This window comes from Phasianus colchicus, chromosome 4, assembly GCF_987193195.1.
Source record: "Phasianus colchicus chromosome 4, bPhaCol1.hap1.1, whole genome shotgun sequence".
NCBI lineage: Eukaryota > Metazoa > Chordata > Aves > Galliformes > Phasianidae > Phasianus > Phasianus colchicus.
In genome coordinates this window covers 28,549,289-28,566,279 of record NC_143439.1, presented here as the reverse complement: position 1 = coordinate 28,566,279, position 16,991 = coordinate 28,549,289, and the positions used below count along the sequence as shown (strand labels likewise).

The window sequence follows — 16,991 nt, the reverse complement described above, 5'->3', positions numbered from 1 at the left end:
GATCTCACATGCCCACAGTTCACACTTCAAATTCTGTACAAAAAAAGGACGCCCACTTTTCTCCTTACATTCTCACCTGTCTCTCCTTGGGAGATGCAGTTCCCTACCTGTACTACAAGTATACCATCTGTTGCCAACATCAGACCTTGCCTTGCTCGTCTTGTCTTCTAAGAAATATTTAGGCCACAACAGTTTGCATTACTCTCATCAGTCTGCCTTGCCTAAGGTTGCTAAATGGGGCAAAATTTCCCTTTTGGCACAGTGGTAACTCTCCAGGTTACAGACTTCAAAAGGAAGCTCAGCATACAGATGTGTGACTCATTTCCCACTCAGATTGTGAACCAAGTAGCCCAGAAAAAAGATGTCATGGACTATGTAAGACAGGATTAGAAAACAAAAGAAAGTATAGCTAAATTTAAAACTTTCAATCAGAATTTGGGTTGACTTGCCTGAATCTTCAGGCCAAAATTCTACCATAATATTCGTTTCAGACTTTTAACTGCATGCAGTCCATAATGACCTTGGAGGCTGAAGTACAGCTGATATTACTCCTGCAAGTCCCTTCTGAACTGAATTATTCAATGGTTTTGTGACATCATCCATGATACAACAATGACACGCACCAAAGAGGACTGACTCCTCATTCAGCCAGGCAGTGAATCTATAGAAAGGATAGGCTTGTCCTACTGTGAAATGAATCAAGCTGTTGAAGGTAGTGATTATCTGGCAGGTAATTTGATTATTTTTTTCTCCTTTGTCAGCATCAGTTTTATACCTCATCTGTGATGCTGGCAAAGAGAAAGTTTTCTGGCTGCTGTGGCAGTAGATATGATTGATCTATACTTGATGGCTCAGTTTCAGTTATATCAGTTGTATGCATGAGTAAGTGGTTGCTTATTTCATAGCCAATTTGGTGCGGAACTGCCAGGATTGATGAAAGGAGCAGTTGTAAGCATCGCTTCTTCCCACCCCTGCTAAAGATTAAGAAAATTTTGTCACATGATCTTTATTCTCATTCTTTAAATACAGGAGCCCTACCTAGAAAGATGGACTAGGGGAGGGTTGCCAGCATTTGTATCAAACCATATATCTTCCACCTCCTCCTCCTTTCCATTGTCCTTTTCTTGGGCTTCTCAGCTTACCCAGAGATCATCATCTTCATCCACCCAGCCACAACCATCAGGGTTCTACCACATCTCCTTTTTGCTCCACTGACTCAAGCAATGCAACCATGAAGCTCAAGTCAAGGACAACAACACGGCCCCACTTGCAGAAGCTCCATGCCATGCTTTGCTGCTCCCGATCCTTCACATTGGTGAAGGTCCCTACAGAAGCATGTTGGGAAATGTTGGGAAACAGGCTAGAACCTCTCAAAGATTCTTTTGGCTCTTTCTTTGTCTGATATTGATGTAACATACCACTATTGAAGAAGATTAAACTATGCTGTTTGGGATAGAGGAGGTGCTTTAATCAGAAAGTCAAGTGAGTTGAATTTCTGTTGAATTTGGAATTTACACCAAGGAAGAAAGGCCCCAGCCTCTGGAAAAGTACTGCTATTACCGCATCTCTGATCAAGCAAATATAAGTTCAGACAGACCACTGTGGAAGACAAGGAGAGGACCAGAGTGGAAGACAAAAACAAAGGGCCTAGAGGCCCAGAGAAGGAAGGTATGAAAAAGAATCCAAACTCTGCTTCTGGGAAGGACAAAAATAATGACACATTTTCCATCAACAGCACAGCTGCACCATTACTTCCATCAGTAAAAGTGACCAATCGCACTGGCATTTCTGAGGTTGGATCAGTGGAAGGGAATGTGATCCAAGAACTATGCACGAGTTCTGCAGGGGATGTGTGTTACTTGGTATAAGGTCAAGGCAGGGGCTGACATTCCCTTCCAGGAGCATTTGAAATATGCAGGTGCTCTGCTCAGCAGCACCAACTGCGTAGGATGAGAAAGGTGAGCTGCCTTATACCATCATCCCTGCTGCTACGTGTCTGATGGGAACAACATCAAATGTGCTTGAGTAGGCACTTTGTGCGTGAGCCACCCATTTGTTAGCATGACCATAATGCAAGTTCTTGCAATATCAGCACAGGGCACAGCTTTGTCTTCCTCTCTCTCAAGGCTGCCTCAGACATTACTGAACAGTTATCTCTACCCCCTCAACAAACTGCAACAAGGTGTCTGCTTATAAAATGATAAATAGCTACACCAAACACCCTGCTGCTTTGCAACAGTATTTCTGATTTTAAGGGTGCCTGATAACTAATCAACACCCACAGGTCCTTCAGGCAGAGCCCAGTTTTCATGTTGTTAGCACATTCTTTCAGAATGAAAATCAGTCTCTGAGCTCATTAGTAGGGACAAGAAGCCTCTTTAAAATCAGTTTCTAGCAGCTGGATAAATGTAAGCAGTACAATCCACATTTTGCCAATGACTCTTTTGAAGGAAAAAAGCTTGAGGGAAATAGCTTGAAACAAGAGTCATAAGGTAAAACAGAAGGATTATACCTTCTCTCACTGTCCCTTAGTGGCCGTCTCTCTTTTAAATTCATATAGTCATTGCCTTCTCTCTTTTTTCCTGTTGCTTTAACTCTCTGACATTATTAGCCCCTAAACAGAGAATTCGTTATAGTCTCATCATGCTAAGCTTATTCTCTCCCTAAGTAACTCCCACCAAATACAGTACTTCCCAGCTAATTTCCCATTTTCTAGTACAAAATAAAATCTTCCTTGTCTGGCCCAGATGTTGGAGAACCTCATTCTTACAAAGATCATTGACTTAGCATAAGCATTGATCTGCACAAACTAAAACATAAATGCATTATCAACATTCTCATCCTAAATCCATAACACGGTCTATGATTCTATGATATCAGCTACTAGGAAGAAAATTAACTCCATCCCAGCCAAAACCAGGACACCTTCTTAACAGCAAGAGGAACAAGGGAAAATACTCCAAAGAATGTATGAAAGAGGGTGATGAAAGGATGTATAAACAGAATGTGGAAGAAAGCTGCAGTGACTTTCTTATCAGTTGGTGCTGCTGCATGGCACCTGCTCTGTGCTATGACTCATGCTATCACTGCTTTTTCCTGGATAGATAGTTTGTGAACACAGACATGCAGTGGAAGCTCCCAAGAAAATTTGCTTTAAGGCTTCAGAGAAACAAACAGTGAACCAAGAAGAATAAGAAACTTGCTAATTAATCTTTTCAAACTAAGACTGTGTGGCTCCTCATAACTTAGTGACAGTAGTGTCTGCTGTTTTAGTTGGGAAGAAGTAGCAGGCCAAACAATTCCCCTTAACTTCCTACACTTTTTTCTCTTTCCCACTGAAATAAAAGGGGGAAACTGAAGTGGGTAAAAATGTAGATCCATTGCTTTGTCCAAAAAGAACAGATGTGGGATATCTTTCAACACTGTTGCAACAAAGAAGATCTTAGTGAGAATTTTGAGAAAGTAATGAAAGAAAACCTGGGCCCCTGATAACCCAGCTACATGCTGCACTTAGGGGGGTCAGGTTTTCCTGTTCTGTTCCCAGGATTGCTATGTATCTGCCATTCTTCATCTCAGAGATCACTGAATAGCAGATGATGGGTGAACAGATCAGAGGATGCACACACTATAAAACACTGGGATACAAGACTTTATGGAAATGCTTACCCAAGTAGTAAACCACAATCATACAATCACAGAATGACTTGGTTTGGAAGAAACCTCAAAGATCATCTAGTTCCAGCCTCTCCGCTGCAAGCAGGTATGCCAGACTACAGATCAAGCACCAGATCATGTTGCTCAGGGCCTGATCCAACCTGGCCTTGAACACCTCCAGTGACAGGGCAAATAGCACTACTATGTCACTATAGTTTGTTAATACTATGAGACTCTTTCAAATTGAAATAACTGAGTTTACACACAGTTAGAAGCCTTGGCAGGTTTTCATCAACCTCCCATCAGCTAGCAGGAGGGGACAGGAAGAAATTATGAGAAACGTCCATACCCAATGTGCTTTTCTGTAGGAAGAGCCAATGCAGGCTTCCCACTTCAGGCCCCGTCGTTCATGAAGTTTAGGGAGTTATAAAATTCTTATTAACATATAACTTGCTGATCTCATTATCTTCATAAATGCTCCTCCATCACTGAAGTTCTCTCAATCACTTAGCCTCAGTGATCTCTTCTGCCAAAGAGTGATGATGCTGATCTCTGCTCAGTGTTAGAGAAGCATGACCCAGCAAGCTTGCAGAGCAGGCTCGGGCCTTCCTTGAGGATGCAGGGCATCAGTTACAAAACATCACAATCTGGAGAGGCGCAGACCAGACAGGTTTCAACTAATGGGGTGTCCTCAGTGACTGAGAAAAGAAAAAGTTGAAGGTTTAGCTACTTCTTACAAAGTCATCCCTGTTTCTCCAATAACTCATTTTGATATTTAGTAATTTGCAAATGTGTGCCTTTGTGATCCCATAGGCTCTTAAATTCTTTGTAATGAGTGTGTATGAACAGATGGAAAATGTTTTCAATTTCAGAGAGAACTGCTAATGGATGTCACCAGCTATTAGAAAAGCTCAGGTGGTTCCATTTGGGGAGAATAGATATTGTCATAAACTGTCTCATCTTTAATGAAATGTTTGCTTATTTATACCTTGATGGTAAGTTCAAAGCTGTCTGTACTAGTCACAACAGATTAGAACTTGGCAGTTAAATAGTCCAGAACCTTAGATCCAAACATTTGACCTGAAAATAACAATTGCTTGTTGTAAGTCATTTCAATATGAAAGAAAATTAATCACTAGAAAAACAAGATTAGACTAATTTCCTTCTCTATCCAACAGGAGTAAAAAATTAAAACATAAAAATAAAATAAGATAAAATTGAGTCCTTCCCTGAAAATCTAGAACTACTTTTAACTTCACAGCGGAAAGTTCTCCTACCTAAAATTCAAAAAGCTTGCTCTGCCTGTCTGTTTAGATTTTTACCTACCAATACAGATGTGATTTCATACTGTTTCTGAGCTTCCTCTAGCCTCAAACACAAGGATCTTCCAAAAAGAAGGAATTTAGCTTAAAAAGGTGAAATGAAATTTGATAGGTAATTTTTTCTAGATATTTTTTGCTGGAGGGCAGAATTACCAATGTGAATAGGGCCAAGGATCAGCTAAGGAGAATAAAAAGATTTCCTGCATGTAAACAGAAGACTGAAGAGGATTTAGACCTAGGGGAAGACATTCATAGCAGGGCAGAGCAGTACTTCCTTCTCCGCATAACACAAAAAACAACTGAAAATATGGATTGCTCCTCTCTGTTCTGGTGTTTGTTCACATTGCTAAATCAAATTGAGATACTCCACTTTAATCACTCAGATGTGAACTGCATGAGATTGGACTAACTCGTAAAGATGCCCCAATTCCATTATATACAAGCTAGGATTTGGGAGATCAAATGTGTCAAAGACAGAAACATGCTGTAAACCAAGACCCTCAGCCATGCCAAGGATGCACTAACTTTCCTTGCAGGCTTTCTCTGGGCAGCAGAGGAGGGGGCAGAAATAATGGGGAAGGAGGATGAAGAAAAATAGTAAATCCTGTACTGAGATAAGGATGGGGGGGCTGTAGGAGATGGGTTGAAAAACAATAAAAAGGCTGAACAGAGCAGAGTCAGAATGGAATATTCACAGAATGGCTTAGGTTGAAGGGGATCTTAAAGGTTGTCCAGTTCCACCCTCCTGCCATTAGCAGGGTTGCCAACCACTACATCAAGCTGCCCAGGATCCCATCCAACCTGGCCTTGAATGCCTCTGGGAATATAGGTTTTACACTCCACACATCTCCTGTGAACAACCTTAACACTTATACTCTTATTTTGCTGTCACATTCAGGAATTCCAAGCACAGAGAACAGTCGCTATTTGCGAGGTGCTGTACAAACAACATTTTTTGCCACAAAATAATTTACTTTCAGAGCCATAATCCTGAACAGGTAATCAGTTAGTTGAACCCAGAAGAACAGCTACCAGTTCTCTGTATCTAAGTAAAAAACATTTCAAATAAAAAGTTTCTACACGGAAAACTGAGCAGTAAGCTGATATTTTTAATTTCAACGTGAGGAAACTTTGATAGTTAAAAAAAAAACAAAACAAAACAAAATATGAATCATCACAGTTTTTTCCTATTTCTTTCTCCACCTTCTTTCCCCCTTGCAGCTTAAAGAAAGAAAATCTTGCCATTGGTGGTACGTAAACTTCCTTTTATAAAACAAATATGTTTTAATAACGTTACTTTGTGCAGCCCTGACAACATTTCAGCATCTTCCCAGTTAAATATCTTCACAACGAGACACGATATTGCAAGCCATCAGGCATTGCATGACACTGCAGCTCATAATTCTGTGGTATATATTACTCTGCAGTCGGGCTGAGATTTTAAGTTTATTTTATTTCAATTAATCTCCCAGCAGAAGAAATAGAAAGCTCATGAGCAGCTGTGATGTGGAAAGCCTTTATCCAGACTCATAAAAGTGGCAGATAAACGAAAGAAAAACTATTCCAAAGGCACAGAATAGCAGTCAGTTCATTTCACTCCTGCTCCACGCTGAAGGTAACAGATGCCTTTCTTTGAAACCAGTATACTAGAATTTCACAGGGAGAAAAAAAAGTGAAATAAAAAACAAAACAAAACAAAACCAGCTGTCAGGCTCAAATAGCCCTGAAGTGGAGCTGAAAGCAAAGGAGAGAGAGAAACATGCTGTAAACGAAGAACCGAGTGTACTGTTTCACTATACAATGATAAAAGTGATTTGCAAAAGTGCTGTTTACCCAAGAGCCACCTGGTTCAACAGCACAGCACCTTCATCCCTCCATGGCTTTGATGCAGTCTACTGAAAATATGTCTTTCAAAAATAGGTTGCTCACCTGTCTTGCATGTTTACTCAGGGTAACTTTTCAGGCAAATCGTGTTACCAAACCTGACACAACGATGGGCCAGGATTCAGAGAAGCTGGCAGTTTCGTGCAGCTCTCCCTTCCAGTATGTGCAAAAAAAAAGAATGCAGAGTTTCACTGAGTTGTAGTGGGCAACACCAGACATCCACTACAGCAAAACTTGGCAAATGTAAGTCCTGCTTTCCACCTGAAGGAATGATATTAACTGTCTCTTAAAAACACTAAATTCGTACAGGAATAACAGCCTGTCACATTTAGTTCTTACTTCTGTTTTATTAAAATGGAACTAGCAAGTATTTATCTCCTATGCAGCTTGGATAAAATGGCAGAGCACCAATACAATTCCAGGCAAGATGAGTGCTTAATGTAGAGCTTCTGCAGAAAGGGTCCTCTTTGATAAAGAAGTTATGCATGTTTAAAAGCTTCTGCTCTTGAAGAACGTTACAGGTTTTCAGTCAATATGGAAAATGCTATATAAACCATCTCCAAGCCAGCCACACAAAGAAGAATACTGCATGTGGGGTAGGGAGGAATTGCACAGAAAGCTCTGTTGCAGATCTACTGGCATGATAAAGATCAAGCTTGATGGCTGTAGATGACTTAAGTTCCAGATTCAAAAGACCCTAGGAAACTAAGAACCTCATTTCTTTGAATGTGAACAGGCTCTCCATTTTACACAATTTTCATCCTGGACATCAGGACTATTCCAGGTATACAAAAGCAGGGTTCAGCATGCTCAGACAGCAGCAGTCAAATAGGACATTTATACACAATTCTGGCAGCACTGGAGAAGTGTACAGCCACATTTACTTCCTTCCCTTTCTTGTGTCAGACCAATAGCACTTAGTCAAACCACAGACAGCAGCTACTGCCTAGCATCTCACCTGAGCCTTTGCAAACAGCCTTCCCCCCATGTGGGCCTCAGCAGCTACTTTCCTTTTCTTTCTCTCCACTCTTTTTAAAAACCCCTCTCTGATCTTCCTTCATTGATGTCCCCTTTCTCAAAATTCCCTTTTTCAGTTCAAACTTTCTTTTGACATTTTTATGCCCTATTTTGCAAAAGTTTACTCAATTGTCTGAAGCTGTGTAACATTTGATAATTTGTAAAAGTCAAAATGATAATAGCTACACGAATTACAGAACACAGAAATAAGCAAGAACATTGAAGAATACTAAAAAAAAAAGTGATTCAGGTAATACATATATTTTAAAATTCTATTTTATTTTTCCAAATTCTCAAGCATTTATTTTGTTTCAACAAATTATGGGGAAAAAAAATAATAAATCACCTTTTCTTTTCCTGGACTAGCTCTTCAATTTTTTTGCCAAAATTAATTTTACCCTTGCAATTTTGCCTGTACCTGTATCTGTCAACAACTCTGACTTTTCACAGAGTAGGCAAACTTGTTTTTCCCAAATACTTTCAAAAAAACAAGAAAAAGGCATAACACGATAGTTAGTTGAGTACCTTGTCTCGGCATTAGCAGAACAAGTTCATACAGCCCTTTGTTTGATCTGCTTGTCAATTTCCCCATGAGTGAATAAACAAAGAAAGAGTCAGACTCCCCAGGTGTCTGATGGATTTATTTGTGTAACAGAGAAGCGTGCAAAGCATGAATGCTGCCACTTCCAGACTCTACCAAAGCACAATGCACAGTAAAAATTTACCATGGAAGACTACACAGCTTTAATATTAATCCTCCTACAGTCTTTGTAGTGCACCGACCTGGACTTACCAAATATCTAGCAGCCTGGTATAAAGTAGGAATGTTTGAAATCTAGGACAAACAGGCATGTGCCAAGATCACATGGAATGCACAGTGAAATTCAACATGTAGAATTACAGAATAACAGAATGGCTTAGGATGGAAGGACCTTAAAACCCACCCAGCCCCAACTCACTGCCACCAGCTGAGGCTGCCCAGGGACCCATCCAACCTGGCCTCAAGCTCCTCCAGGAATGGGGCATCCACAGCCTCTCTTGGGAACCTGTGCCAGTGCCTCACCACACTCTGAGTAATGAATTTCCTCTTAACATCTAGCATAAATCTTCCCTCTTTTGGTTTAAAGTCATTCCCCCTTTCCCAGCAGTACACTCCCTCATAAGAGTCTCTTCTCCAGAAGAGGAAAATTAGAATTCTCTAATTCTCTAATTCCAGCTTGTTACACCTCTCTTCATGGAGAGCTGCTCCAGCCCTCTGATCAATGAGGAGGAAGAAGTCCTAACAGTGTAACTCTCCCTTAATCTCTGCCAGATCAGGGCTGCAACTACCTCATGGTCTAAAGCACCAGCAACACTGTGAGTAGAAAGGAGACATATATGAAGTAATGAGATGACAGAATATATAGGTGCAAGTCCTCCACACTGTTAAGACAGTACCATAAGTTACTCTGACAATAATTCTAAAAAGCTCTGTGGTGTCCAGCAGTTTCCAATTTCAATATGAAAAGCAAAAGGAAAATGGTGGATTTTTTTCCTTCTTTGATCCAGAGCTTGTCAGCTGTCATGAGTCCAGCAGAGACAGAAAAAAAGAGTTTTTCCTCATTGTTTCTTGGCTGTTCCTTACAGCCACGTACCTTCTGTGGGAAATCTGAAAAAATGTCTGCAGAGATATTTCAGTTGTACTTATTGATGGTGCTGAAATACTTTGAATCCCTGGCCATGGACAGAGTACCTAGCGAATACGAGTTTGACTTGCCAAGCCAAGAATTTCTGTTTATCTGAAACTGGAAGACAGATCACAGAAGTTTTTAAGCATCAATTTTCAGATGAGAATTGATTTAATTTAATCCACTGTCTGGATTTTGTAATATATTGATTCCTTCACTAGGCAAAGATTGACAGAGAGCTGAAAAAGTATTTTAAAAATCACAAATAAACTCTTCTGACATTCTTTATTAGAACAGAGTGAATAGAATTGTCTTTGTGAAACTCTAAAACCCTACTTCTGAACTGAACAACACTGGCCTTTAAGAAGTCTGCAGAATAAGCTGAGGTAGGTTTAAGATCTGTCTTACACTGGAATTTTCTGTTTTTCTTTTTTTGCTCTGTTGAACCCTGCCCAATGCTCCCCCACAGAAAGCAAGAGCTCTGTGGAGAGCACTGCACTTTCTTTACAATCAGGTCATCAAGCAAAGACCATTTGCTTTTCATGAGCTTTTGAAGGCTTTTCCACTCACAGCAAAATCAAGCAAGTTCGTGGCAGGAAAGAAAGACAGGAGTAGCAGGGCTGGAATAAACACTGCAATATAAGTGACAAGGCAGATTTCAAGTTTTACTTTCTGTGCAGAACTCCTCACTAAGCTGCAAAGGTGACATTATCTGTTTAGCTTTTCAAAGCCATTCAATAAAGTAAACACAATTAAATTGCACAGAACAGGGCTGTAGATGAGTGGTACAAGAAATAAGAAATATGAAAGGGCACCAGGGAGTTGGCAATGGATCTTTCATCTCTCTACTGCTGAGCCCACCATTATGGATTTCTGTGCTCAGAAAAGCTTGTGCTGCCTAGGGATATGTGCATCAGCTTTCTTCATTAAATGGATTATGTTTTCCTTGCTGTATGACTCACTTTTCTCTGAGGGAAGAAACAAGTAACCAGTAACATTAATGGACAAATTATCTCCCTGTTGCATTTCCTGTAGGCTGTCACAGTAATATTTCAATGGATATGCTGTCATTATCTTTCATACATGCTGTCATTCACTTGTGCTATACTAGTATGGCAAGGTATACTGGTATGGCAAGGAATGCTGCCGATAGCACATGTTTTTACTGTATTGGAAAGGGTAAGAAAACCTGACCCTTGCAGGCCAGAGAAGCATTTTTCCTACCAAAATGTATTTGTTACTGATGCCAGATATCACAGAATCACAGAATGGCAAGGGTTGGAAGGGACCTCAAGGATCATGAATCTCCAACCCCCCTGCCACAGGCAGGGCCACCAACCTCCTCATTTAATGCTAGACCAGGCTGCCCAGGGCCCCATCCAATCTGGCCTTGAACACCTCCAGGGACGGGGCATCCACAACCTCTCTGGGCAGCCTGTTCCAGTACCTCACCACTCTCTCTGTAAAGAATTTCCCCCTGATGTCCAACCTAAATCTCCCCTCCCTCAACTTAAAACCATTTCCCCTTGTCCAGCTGTTATCTACCCTGTCAAAGAGTTGATTCCCCTCCCCTCTATAGGCTCCCTTTAGGTACTGAAAGGCTGCAATGAGGTCACCCCGCAGCCTTCTTTTCTCCAGGCTGAACAAGCCCAGCTCCCTCAGCCTGCCTTTGTAGGGAAGGTGCTCTAGTCCCCTGATCATCTTCATGGCTCTCCTCTGGACACTGTCCAACAGCTCCCTGTCTTTTTTGTACTGGGGGCTCCACACTTGGATGCAGTACTCCAGATGGGGCCTCACAAGAGCAGGATAGAGGGGAACAATCACCTCCCTGTCCCTGCTGGCCACCCCTCTTTTGATGGAGCCCAGGATACCATTTGCCTTCTGAGCCACAAGGGCACACTGCTGGCTCATGTTAAGTTTTTCATCTGTCAAGACCCCCAGGTCCTTCTCCACAGGGCTGCTCTCAAGGACCGCTCCTTCCAGTCTGTAGAGATGCCTGGGATTCCTCCGGTCCAAGTGCAAAACTCTGCACTTTGCCATGTTGAACCTCATCAGATTCAACCGGGCCCACTTTTCTAGCTTCTCGAGGTCCCTCTGAATGGCATTCCTTCCTTCAACCGTATTGACTGCACCACTCAGCTTGGTGTTGTCAGCAAACTTGCTGAGGGTGCACTCAATTCCGTCATCAACGTTATTATAAAAATGTTAAAGAGCACGATATGACAACCCTTCTCTGTTCCTTTTGTAAAAGCACTCTTCTCACGTATCTGATCTCTTTCCAGGGTTTACATACTCTGTTTCCTGATCCTCCTAGATAGTGGATGTTGTGTTGTCTTTGCATTGCATTCGGGCTAGGAGAACTCACATTTTCTATAACTATGTCAGGAGGGGACCTAAGTTGCACTAGATCCTACAGTGCTAATAAAGCTCATCACACAACTTTCCCCAGGGCCTGGGCAGTAGAAATATCCCATGTGAAAGCAGTAGAGAAAGAACTGTTGTCTGAAAAAAAGTTTTTATGTAGCCACTGAGAAAGAATGGCCATTAAATAGAAAAGTCTTAAATAGAAAGTCTTGTTTCCCCAAAATAATGTTTAAAGCCATAATGCATATATTTGCTGACATAAGTTTTACAGTCAAACCATTAAAAGGTTCCTGCTAAACACAGGAACCAAAGTTTGCTGAAGTACCATGACAACTTTGTAAGCAGTTTCACACAGGAGCTTATTCTTAATAGCTAGGCTGATGATTAATTCATTCTGTGATAAGAAACCGGTTGAGATTTCATAACTACCGGACAGCTTGTTTTCCTCTCTAATTTTAGAATAAGCACAGTATTTGAGAGGATGAGATCTGTTAATCCCTTGATCTTGAACACCACAGTCATCAGAAAAAAAAAATCATTTAACTAACTCCAGAAATACCCCAGTGGTCAGTGCATCAATTATGTTAAACTGAAATTCACATGAAAAAATAATCACAGAGTAGGTAAGAAACACAGCCTTGTGCCACTTCTGAGCACAAAGTTTAAAAGCAGAAGTTTGAATATGTAGAGCAACATGTCCCATAATGACTCAAATAAGTCTGAACTAGAATGGTTGTCCCTGCTACCAAAAAAGCATCTCACTCAATCAGTGAGGATGGAAATAGCTGCCTGGATGGAAATAAGAAGCTTTCCTCAGTCAGCAGCTTGTTCTAGAGCCCATTAAGACATTATGACATCTGGCTCACAGATCCATGAGTTCTAGCACATCTTCACAACAAATGCTTTTCCACTACTAGAACTCCAAACTTCATTAAATGGCTAAAGTCTATTCCTTACAATAGTTCAATCAGCATCTCCTCAACCCTGACCTCTGGCACCGACACAAGGTCTTTCACTCATTTCAAGCAGTTTTTGGGGTGTATTTCATTATAGAAAAGTCTTCTGATATCATACATCTGAAGAAACCAAAGTTGTTATCAACAAAATATGAGAAAAGTACACGAATTTTGACTGATACAAACTGAACTTAGTAGACATCTTCTCTAGCCACACAGGTTAATCCTATTTTCCATCTTTTGTAACAGCTTGCATGGATGGAGGGAGGGAAGACACTCAGCCAAGATACCAGATTTTACCACTTGCTGTTGTTCATTATTGTACTGTAATTCAGCTACATCATTTCATGAAGGGCAAAGCAGACCACTCTCACGCTACAAATCTTTTGCCTTAAGTACACACTTCTTAGTACTTTGCTGAGTTGGAGTATTACTGGTATATTGAAAGGTTATGGCTCAATTCATGCTTATTTTGATGTGCATAATTAGTATTCTGTGCAAAAGTACAAACTCAAATTTAAAATACAGACTCCCATAACCATACCTGAAATTTGGATCTCTTTCTTATACAGAAGGCCTATATAAAAGCTTTAATCCTCAATATTCAAAGTGTGCTTCCTGTATCTCATGCAGAAGCTGTTTTCTCCACCATCACAGATACATATTCAGAATGGGAGCTCAGGGTAAAATAATACAAAGCAAGAAAATTCCTGTCAGATTAACTTTTCACTGTAGCCAAGAAAATTATGCTGATAATTTATGATGTTAAATGAAAACCTAAAGAAATCTATGCTTGACAGCCTGGACAATAGCATCTCTCCTTTAGCAAGTAAGATGTAGAAAATGAAGTTGTAGCTGTGAAGAACTGTTAAACCAAAGGTGATCTGAAACAAATCTGAGGCATGATTTAGTCCATTCGTTTGGAAACTAGAAAGTAGAATAAATCAGCAATTGTCTTTCTTTCATTGTAAATGACCTTGGAAGGAATCTATTCTACCTGAATTCTACACACAGCAAAGGCAGCGTGAACTGTATAAGTGTTAGATCTCAGTCTACCAACTTATTTCTCTTCTGTACTTATTCAGGTGCAGCTAGATTTGTTGGTGTTTACCTAGGTGTTATGTATTTATTATTGAATATTATTACTGGGTGAATTTGGCAAATAATACAGCACAGTTTATTTTCAGTTTTAGTGGATTAATCTGCTTTTCAAACTTAATTTCCCAACTCTGTTGATTATGCATGATTTTTCCAGGGTCAAAGCACAATAAAATCCCTTCTCATTCCTTATGTGTGTCAGGTTTCTCTCCTCTGAGTTTCCTTTTCTGTTTTGGAAGGTCAACAATGACCCAAAACCCAACTGATGAATTAAGGGATTGAGATGGGAAAGAAAAGGTCTTTTCAAAGATAAGAAAAATATCACATGATAGAAAAAAAAATCTGAAACTGTACCTTGGGCAGATGATCATTTTATTTACCCATTCACTGCTCCCTTATCACTGTCACCCACTACATTTGTTCCAAATGGGATAAGAACCAAGACTGGGACTGTAATGCACTGTGAGAACAGTATAGAAAGCAGTTAGCAACCTGAGATGTGTCAGGATGCAAAACTGCTCTTTCCCCCTGCTAAACACCATTCACCACAGAAAAAGATTAAAAAAAAAAACAAACCTCAAGCCTACTTCCATTGAGATCCCAGTTCAGGCTGTGTGCATGGTTTTTTGCCAGTGATGCCTCCCGTGCGTAGCTGTCACTGGAGATATCAGGAGAGAAGGAGGTTTCCATGGAAACATACGACCATAGCATCTGGAAGTAAGAGAGATGTTTTTTTTCTGCCTGGGAATTTTCTAAAGGACTTTATTGCAAAGAAGCAGATCCTTTCCATTTGATGTTAATGGATTTTATATGTTCACCCTTTCTGATGGGCTCTGGGACACAGAATTACCTATTTTGCATATCTTTATGCTCATGGTCTAAGTCTGGTCTGAATCAAATAGGAAAGTTCAGCACAGGAAATGTGTGTGTCCAGGCACAGGTTGTGTGCAGCTCTCTAGGTCAAGCGTTCCTGGGTTTAGTTGTTGACCAAGCACAGCTCAGACATTTAGAACTCATCTCTGCAGCCTGCCAAATTGACCGAGTTTAATTCTTCTGGCATTCCTGGGTGGGCTCACAAGTGATTTCTGTTAAATTTCCATGTCTGAAGGAAGCTGTAGGTGAAACCTGCAAGCTATGCAACTGTTGCTTAAACTGTCTCACAAGTTAAGAAATGAAAATGCTTTGGTCTGGTGCTCAAAGCATCTGTTCTTTGCAAGTGTGTCATATTGATGTACTAGATTTTACATCTAGCCATGTAAAACTTGAAATGCTTACTTTCCCAGCTGTATTTTGAGTGTGTTATTATTAAACAAACTAAGTAGTTCATGATGCACAAAAGAATAGTATTAACTGGTTTATGTCTCTATTTTAATTGAGGCCAGATTCTCATCTTCCTGTAACACCAAGATAAAATTCATTATCACTGGCTTTCTTACTGATTAACCCAGTTCCACTGTAGCATAAGCTGAAGGAGAGTGCATTTTTACCAGTCTAAATTTTGGAATGCTAAGTAAATCTTCTCTCTGTTTTTATTTATAAGTTGCATTTCCTAATAGCAATTCCACAGCCTAGACAGAATATCTCTAAATGCATATTACATTTCCAAGGTTATTAAAGTCAGTCAACCTTGCTTTTTTATACCACAACCCAAGGCAAGTTATCATAGAAAAGCCTGCCTTCCTTATATACAGATGAGATGTATACACTAGAAAAATGCTGAGGCATCCCTCTCGGGCATCTTGCAGTGTCATTAATGACTGGCTGTTGGAAGCTTTTTGGTGACTTAAGGACAGGTGCAGCCCAGGCAGCTTTCAGATTTTCAAGTCTGACGGAAAGAAAGGTTTTCATAATTCATTCACAGTGGTTATTATAGGTTTTAGGGGAGCATGAATGCCGAATTATGGGGTCTGCATCCTGATCAATCCTACTAGACAAGAACCAAGAGTCCACTTCCAACTCACAGAGAGATAGTCTGGATGTTTATCAGTGTAGAAAAGAAAGAGGAAACTTTTTTTCCCCAATAATTCTGCTTACAAATTGTTCTGCAGTTCATCATCATTCCATATTTTCAAGGACAGAATCATAGTTTCTTAAGGACTCATCTGCTCCTGCTGCTTACATTGCTACTTGAAGTCAATTTACAAAATTGCAGTTGGCTGCAGTGGAAATAATTATGATGTCAAAAATACAGTATCGTCACTTCAGTTAGAGGCATAAGTAGCTGAAGCAGATGAACCCTCTAGCCTTTTAATGCAAAAAGAATAGAAAACAAGCAGGAAAAGAAGAAAGGGAGGTAGGGAAAAAGAAAGGTTTCAAAATAAATGGATTTTCAAAATTCAGCATGTAGCTATCATTTACCTTTTTGTGCCTGACACTTTGACTTCCAAAAAATAAATGTGCTTTTACAACGCAGAAGTGCCTTATACCATTCATTTCCAACCAATACCAATGTAACAAAGAGGAAATGAAAATAATTACCATAGAATTGTTAAGAGATCACAACTGTTATAATATCCTCAGATCTTTATTATTTCCCTCAATTTCCAGAGGAAAAGGAATCCATCTATGACTGACATGTCTCACTTTGACCTCGGTGAGCACCATCTCTATGCTAGAGGCAGCTACTCAGTTGAAAAAGGTAAACCCACTCCTGTCCTGCTTGTCGTTTTCCTGGGAGACATTACTCTAATACTGTATTCCTGCTGATAATTCACATAAACTAAATCTCTGAGAATTTTACAGTACATAGAATGTTTAACTAGCCTTCATATGTTATTAAGCCTGACTCTGACAGTCTAATAAGCATTAGAGATAGCATATTTAGCAATGAGCTATCCCATTATTTATATAAAAAGCTATTGATTCAATGTGCAGTATGGTAATGGCATTGAAATGTAAATTTTTACACAGTATTGACTATTTAACATTGTATATCGACTGTATTATCCAAAATACATTTCAGTTCCTTTTTTTTTTTTCCTGAAGTATCTATAACAGATTGTAATTACTTCACAGAACTTTCTGTTACT

The 16,991-nt window shown here is 40.0% G+C and overlaps 1 protein-coding gene and 1 long non-coding RNA gene across 10 annotated transcripts in view; one reads left to right on the top strand and one right to left on the bottom strand.

The window, feature by feature from the left end:
* Positions 1-16,991, bottom strand: part of LOC116231128 (uncharacterized) — a 196,266-nt gene that overhangs the window by 82,660 nt on the left and 96,615 nt on the right. The window lies entirely within an intron of this gene.
* LOC149918146 (uncharacterized) lies at positions 455-4,876 on the top strand. 2 transcript variants are annotated; one of them, XR_016465999.1, is made up of 3 exons: positions 455-730; positions 906-948; positions 1,030-4,876. It is a non-coding gene; the product is annotated as an uncharacterized LOC149918146 (long non-coding RNA). The 2 variants fall into 2 exon arrangements; XR_016465998.1 differs by having other exon boundaries at positions 856-948.